The sequence below is a fragment of the Tupaia chinensis genome, unplaced genomic scaffold (assembly GCF_000334495.1).
Source record: "Tupaia chinensis unplaced genomic scaffold, TupChi_1.0 Scaffold000361_2, whole genome shotgun sequence".
NCBI lineage: Eukaryota > Metazoa > Chordata > Mammalia > Scandentia > Tupaiidae > Tupaia > Tupaia belangeri.
Window position 1 is genome coordinate 4,321,802 of NW_006159858.1, and position 7,806 is coordinate 4,329,607.

Sequence of the window (7,806 nt, forward strand, 5' to 3'; positions counted from 1 at the left end):
CCCCCCGGGGGGATGGCCACGCCACAATCCCTTCTCTCAGGATCTTGGGCACGCACACACATGTGCCCGGTGTTAGTTTAAGGCACCGGGTCTGGGACTTGAACCGCAGTTGACTACATGGGAGTCCAGCAACATAGCAATTACACCAACTTCTGGTCCTGATTTCAGCATTATTTATAATTGTTAGGACATGGACTCAACCCAAATGTCCAAATATAGATGATTGGATTCAAGAAATGTGGCATATGTACTCTATGGAATACTATTCAGCCATAAAAAATAATGAAACCCTGACATTTGATACAAAGTGGATGAATATGGAAGACTTAATGCTAAGCAAAGCAAGTCAGATCTGGTCCTGATTTCAGCATTATTTATAATTGTTAGGACATGGACTCAACCCAAATGTCCAAATATAGATGATTGGATTCAAGAAATGTGGCATATGTACTCTATGGAATACTATTCAGCCATAAAAAATAATGAAACCCTGACATTTGATACAAAGTGGATGAATATGGAAGACTTAATGCTAAGCAAAGCAAGTCAGACTATGGGAGACAGAAATTGTATATCCCCACTCAATATATACTGATTATCTGCGCTCTATGGTAGAAACCGAAAGTTTGGAAGGTATGGTAGCAGGGAGGAACAGTAGATACCAGAGTAGTAAGGATAAGGATAATAAGGAGGTGGGTAATGGAGAGAGGGAGGGGAACAGGGGAAGAAAAGAAAAAAAAATTATGCCTAACTGACAAAAAAAAAACTATTTGGTAGTGATGATGTGTATAGTAATGTCTTTGTCTTAGTTGATCTGTATGGTAATCATGCTAGAAAAAAAATGTTATACACTATAAAGATATATATGAGTAAATGTAATATAAAAATAAATAAAATATTTTTAAAATAATCACTTATTTAATTTTATTTATTATTATTTTTTAAGTGACACAGATAAAACATTTTGCTTGGGACCAGCAGGTGGCATGGTGGTTAAGGCGCTGGACACTCCTGTATGGCTGACCACGGTTCGAGTCCTGGATCTGGTGACTTGCTTTCTCACTTTCCCTCTCTCTCTCTCTGTGTGTGTCTCTCTCTGGTCAAATTTAAATAAATGAAAGAATAAATAAAATTAAATAAATAACTCTTAATCATTTTATTTAATTTTATTTATTCTTTCATTTATTCTCATTTAACCAGAGAGAGAGAAACACACACAGAAAAAGACAGAGAGAGAGAGAGAGAAAGTGAAAACCAGGTCGCCAGGTCTGGGACTCAAGCCATGGTCGACCATATGGGTGTATCCAGTGCCTTAACTACCACGCCACCTGCTGGTCCTCAAATAAAATAATTCTTAAAACAAACACATTTTTTCCTTCTTACTCCAATGTTCAGTGGTTCTACATGATCAAAATCTGCATAGTCTCCATGAATGGCATCTGCTCTGAGTTTCTCCCCTTAGAATTAAAATCATCACTTCTCTTGTCACCCTACATAGGTTAGCTCTTGTGAAGGTTTGTCACTTTCACTTCCAACAATTAAGCTGTTAACCAGATGGTTGACTGATTTTTCTATGCTATGAAAAAACAAGAAGGTGTGATTTTTATTTTTTCTAGAAAATATCTCCCCACTAGAAATGTTAAAGTTTGCAATTACTGTAAGTGTTCTTACTAATAAAATGAAGTCCTGAGCTAAGGCATAGCTACATGTTTTAGACTCCCAGTGCAAACTCTTCAGAAAGGTCTAAAATAAATACACCTTCAGTCCCCCTTTTTCTGAATACGACAGGCCGTGTGGCCATAATTTAGCCTTAAGAAGAGAAAAGAAGCAGGGAATTTCCCTTGCAGTGATTCTAGAGGATTCTTTGTTGTCTTTTGCATTTTCTTCTTTCAAACCTGGTGGCCCTATGAGAAATGAGCCGTAAGAGACAAGTAACTTATCCTTAGCAAGGCCGTGCTCCTCCAGCAAGTTTAAAGGGTTATTTCTTCCACACTGATTCCATTTGTACCCGTTCAGTCTTTGTCCAATAAGCCTTGATTGGTCAGAGTCTTTAACCTATGGGTCTCAGTGTTGTGCTATAAACAAACTGCTAGCTAATAAAACAGGCTTTGACCTAATTCTCTCCTTTCTTGTATCTTTCATACTGACTCAAAGATAATTACACATCACTTTGGGCATGTTAAAATATTCATTCAGCTGCTACTATACTACATGCAAAGAGTGCTAGGGGAGGTACTAGGAATGGGAGGATATAGTCCTTATCTTCCAAAGACTTACAGTCTACTTGGGGGTATAAAACGCAAGCAAATGGAGGGCCAGCCCCGTAGCCTAGTGGTTATCAGTGGTAATCAGTGCATAGAAGCATATGGATAGCCACCATGGCCAACCGTGATTCAAATCTTGGCCCCAGCAGCTTGAAAAACATGCTGGGTACATGTGCATGCATGCCCAACATCTTGTTCAGAAGGGAGGGGATGAAGAAGTGGAGGAGAAGGTATTACAGAGTGAACACACCCACTAGGGAGTGCTTTCTCCCTCTCCCTCTGTCTCTGTCTCTGTCTCTCTGGCAAGAACATGTGCCCTCTGGCCATTTAAACAGACACGAGCAAATAGCAAGTGGAAAGAGCCTTAGTAACACAAAGTAGAGCCCAGAGGGTGGCGTAGGGTGAAACTCAATGTTCTGTCGGGCTGACCCACATGGAAAGGTTCTAGGTTCAAGACCAGAGGCCTTCCTGAGTATGCTGGGGACATGCATGCTCTTGATTCAGGACTGGCTGAGGCTGGGGGTAGATCACGTCACTGGGACACTGTGAAGGTACTGTTTCTCTAGCTCTCGCTCAAGCGAGAAAGAAATAACTTAAAAAAAAATAATTGCCATAGGGCATGTGTGCTTGCCAGAGACAGAGAGAGAGAGAGGAAAAATGAGAAGGCACACCCCATAGGGAATGGTCACACCGTAATTTCATCTCCTTCATTTCTCCCTCTTGTTGGGACTTTGGGCATGCATGCAGACACACCCAGCAAGTTTCTCAAGCCACCAAGTGCAGGATTCAAACTACTTGGCCAGCTATATGGGATCCAGCCACCTTAACCCTATGCCACTGGCTGGCCTAAATAAATAAACTTTAAAAAACAAATACAAAGTGATGCTGCTTGTTATATACACAGCTCGTATTTTTAAAAAGTCTTCTGTTTTGACTTTCTAACCGTGGATGGTTCTATTAGCCCTCACTCCATCTTCTCTTTAGCGTAAGAGCTTGCAACTTTTGCATTCCTATGGCCCCCTTGCAAGGAGGTTGGCGAGGCAGAATGAAGAGAACCGAGGCTGAGGAGATACAAGTGTTTAGAGGCAGCCACTGCAGCCAGGCCAGAGGTCCAGTGTCTAGTCACCAGCTTTATGACCACGGTGGCTGGTGCTCCTTCCCAACAGCTGGGTATCAGCCACGTTGGAGCACTTATGAGGGGCCATGCTACTGTGTCATAGAAGTAGGACAATAGGCTGGCTTTAGGGCCACATCTGGATGAGGTCCCATTTCCCCCTGGTTTGCTCTGTGGTTTTGTACAAATGGTTTCATCTCTCTATGCCCAGGTTTTTCCTATATGGGTAACGAGAGAAATATCAGTGATTCTTCTGGTAGACTCTCCCTGAAGGTGAATAACTTTACTGGAAACACCATCACACTTCCCTTTGAGGGGCCATGATCCTGACACTGTCCAAGAGGGCACGTCTCCAGCGTGGCATCCATTCACCCCACGCACTTTGGAACAAGGGACACATTCCTGAACACGCTGGGGACATGGCCATCGCATAGCAGCTATTTCCTTTGTTTCATGTGGTTTCTATTTATTTACGGAGTTCCATGGTTATTCACGATGCTTTACAAACCATAAAAACAAGGTCTCCACCCTATAGAATTTACAGTGTCATTTAAACAGACACGCTGCATGGGCTGACAGGTTGGGCCTGCCAGGAGATGGTGTTGGTGTTGTATAACATGGGTGGGGAGGCTTCTCCTGCAGTTATAAATACTTTCCAGTTACAAGGGCCTTTCATCTGGGATCCCAAGCACTTTAGAATAGCAATAACCGCGATTGCTTTCTAAATGCACTTTCCATAAACGGTTGTGGGGACGGAGTAAATGCTTTTAAATGTCTATTAATTGATCTGTGGATCTGTTCACTGTCCGTATTAAACAGCATGGATGTAAACATGGCAGTTCAGGAGAGGTCCACTGTGAGCTGTGGTATGACTCTTCTCAGATTACAATCCTAGACAGGCCTAGCGGCCCTGCCACAGCACTGGAGGAGATAGACGGACACCTGGCAAGATGCTCACTCAGCCTAGACTCAGAAAGATCGCTTCCTGGGGCCCTGACGCACTGTGTACGGGCAAGCTGACATTTCAAAGCCAAGTGCGCGCAGAGAAGGAATTTACATCGGAGAAAGAGTAACCCCTCAGTGAACGATCAGGGCTCTCATCTGGGTCCTGTTCTCTCTATCCAGTTCCTCTTACGCTCTCTCTCTGGCAATGGCACTTTAAAAACAGTAAGATTTATATTTCATTGAGCTGATATGGAGTTTCTGTTCTACATCTCACTCAAAGGCCACATAGCAAGTGATTACTCCTGATCTATTGGACAAATTCATTCAGATCAGAGGAAAGATTGGCGTAGGCTGCAAGTTCTAGAAGTTTATCCAGAGGTTTGTGAGATAAAGTGTCCTTCTTTCCGTGCAGCCTTTTAGCTTCTCAAAGTTACCTTTCTAAAAGCCCATGTGGGGGGCCAGGTGGTGGGGTAGCAGTAACATTGCTGGACTCATAGGGCAAAGTCCTGGGTTCACATCCTGGGACCTCCCTGAACACGGTGCATATGCCCAGGATAGTGATCCTGGCTGAGCACGGGGTGGACTGTGGTCATGAGGACCCTGTTTGGAGTTGCTCTTCATCTCTCTCTCTCTCTCTCTCTCAAGAAATAAACAAATAACTTGAAAGGATGAAGAAAGGAAGAGAAAAAAGAAGAAGAAAAAGAGAGAAAGGAAGAAGAAAAAAGAGAGAGAGAAAGAAAAAGAAAGAAGGAAAGGAAGAAAGAGAAAGAAAAGGAAAGAAGGAGAAAAGGCCCCAAGTAGAATCCCATCAACTCCCTGTTATAGAAAACCTACCTAAAGGATAAAATCCAAAATACCTCAGCAGCATACGTGCAGCCTTCGTGCCTAGCCAGCTGACCTGTGCCTCTAGTCTCGTCTCTGTGCACATGGTCTGCAACTTTGGCCATACCAGAGAGATCACCCCTTCCCCAGAGACCTCAGACTTTCCTGTCCAGGCCTCCTGCAATATCCTCTTTCCTCTTTCCTCCTTGCCATCTTCTGGCATCTCCCCAGCAAACTAGTGTCACGTAAAGCCCACCTCTAAGGCCCGTCATTTCCATGGCCTCCCGCAGTGCTCACCAGCATCCTTCCCCCTGCCTCTACATTCACCTCTTTTCCTGGTGCACCTGCTCACCTCAACCCCCATTAACAGCTGTCACAGAGGCCTTCAGGTACTGCTGGGACCCAGCCTTGGTGTCTCAGACATTGTCATCTCTCAGTGAAGTTTTGCCAGTGTTCTTTTTGCACTTTGAAGGGGTAGAGAAAGGGAAGGGAGGGAGCAACTGTAGCCTAAGACCCCCCATAAACTATTTGGAATGCCGGTTTTGTAGGATTTTGCCCACCTTTTGAGATAAGGGCACTCCTGGATAATACTGGCCAGTCGGCTTTCAGATTATAAACCCATAAATTCAGGTTGGTTGGTTCTTTGTTTGTTTGTTTTCAATACATGTGAAAAACATTCTTAACTTGTAAAATAAACATAACATTCATGTATCGTTTTAGCTCTTTGTAAGTTTATAGCTGACAAACATTAAGTACACTGGCATTCTTAAGAATCCACTTCCAGAACATCTTTATCTTCCCAAACAGAAACTCCACACCTGTTAAGCCCTAAATTTCCACCCCCACCAGCCCCTGGCAATGCTATTATATTAACACTTCTGTGAATCTGACTACTCTAAATACCTCATTGCTACGATACAAATGTGTGTGGTCCCCCCAAAAAAATGTGTGTGTTGAGATTTGGTTGTGATGTGGTTAAGAGGGTAAAAAAAGTTTATCCAACCATGGTGTTGAAACATAGGGTCTTTGAGACGAGATTATGCTCACCAGGGTGGGGCCTCCATGACTGAAACCGGGTGGGCTTTTAAGAAGAGGGAATGAGGGACCAGCAAATGGTGTGTTTGAATCCAGAACTCGAAACACAGAGTCAGCCATGTGACAGTACAGTGCCTTAACTGCCACATCTCCTGCCGGCCTCAAAATAAACTTTTAAAAATAAATAAAGAAGGAGTCAGCAGGTGCCACAGTAGTTAAGGCTCTATAGACTCCCATGTAGTCAACCACAGTTCGAGTCCCAGACCTAGCGGCTTGAAATTCATGCCAGGTGCATGTGCATACATGCCCAAAATCCTAAGAGGAGAATGGAGAAGACGGACTGTGGTGGGGATATCATCCCCAGGGGGGAAAATTCTCACTTTCTGTCTCTCTGTCTCTCTGGTGAGTACACACACCCTATTGCAAAAATCTCTCTTGAAAAAAAGAAGAAAGAGAGATAAAGAGAAAGAAAGGAAAGAAGGAGAGAGAAAGAAAGAAAGAAAGAAAGAAAGAAAGAAAGAAAGAAAGAAAGAAAGAAAGAAGAAAGAAAGAAGAAAGAAAGAAGAAAGAGAGGTGAGAGAAAGAAAGAAAGAAAGAAAGAAAGAAAGAAAGAAAGAAAGAAAGAAAGAAAGAAAGAAAGAAAGAAAGGAGAGAAGAAAGAAAGGAGAGAAGAAAGAAAGGAGAGAAGAAAGAAAGGAGAGAAGAAAGAGGGAAAAAAAGGAAAATTTTAAGTGACCAGCAGCCTGCAGTACTTCTTCACCCAGGCCAGCAGGGGGCACTCCCACAAGATTGCTGGGATAGTTCAGTGGACAGATAATGGTGGGGCAGCTTGCTTTTCCAGACTGAAGCAGGGTCCTAGATCGCCAGCAAAGTGGACTTTTTGTTCCCAGGTCCTCTTACTTCCCGTCCTGTGCTTCTCACAGCATCAGCATCAAAGAGAACCCAGTAGCCTGGGCCATGGTGGTACTTCTCAGAGGGGTGCTACTGGCGCCCCAGTGGGACAGCTCTTCAATCAGCCGGACAGCCTCACACACGACCGAACTTTTCGCGTCCTGAGCTTCTGCTTGCTAAAGGCCAGAAGTGCCCCCCACGCCTCGTCATTGTGACAACTGAAATGCCCCCACCCACAGTTTCAAAGTCTCCCTGCCAAGGGATGGAGTTGCACAGGTAAGAACCAGGTGTGCAAAGAAAAGGGAAGATTCCCAGGCTTCTCCTCCCCACTCACCCCTGCAAAGCAGCAACCATGATAAGGTTTAATGTCCAGTTGAGAGGATGCTGGAGTTCAGCCAAGGGAAAACGTCACAGCGGCTTAGGTGACCTAGACGGTTCCCCAAGTCTGTTGTGGTCTGTGGACGGTGACAGGCTCACATGTCAGGAGAAATGTATCTGGGGGGAAGATACTCTCTCCATGCAAGATGAGTGCTAGAATTGACAAGATACCTTAGCATGGCCCTCACCCCTGCAACTAAGCTTTGCAATCGGAGCCTGGTCCCTCTGATGTCCCTTTGACCTCTCCTCCCCCCAGTGCATCAGCACTGCCCTCAGCCGTCTCTGCCTTGCTTTGGTTGGTGTAAGGGACTTCCTTTCCCGGTGCTGCCATAGCAACCAGAAAACAACCTCTTCTCA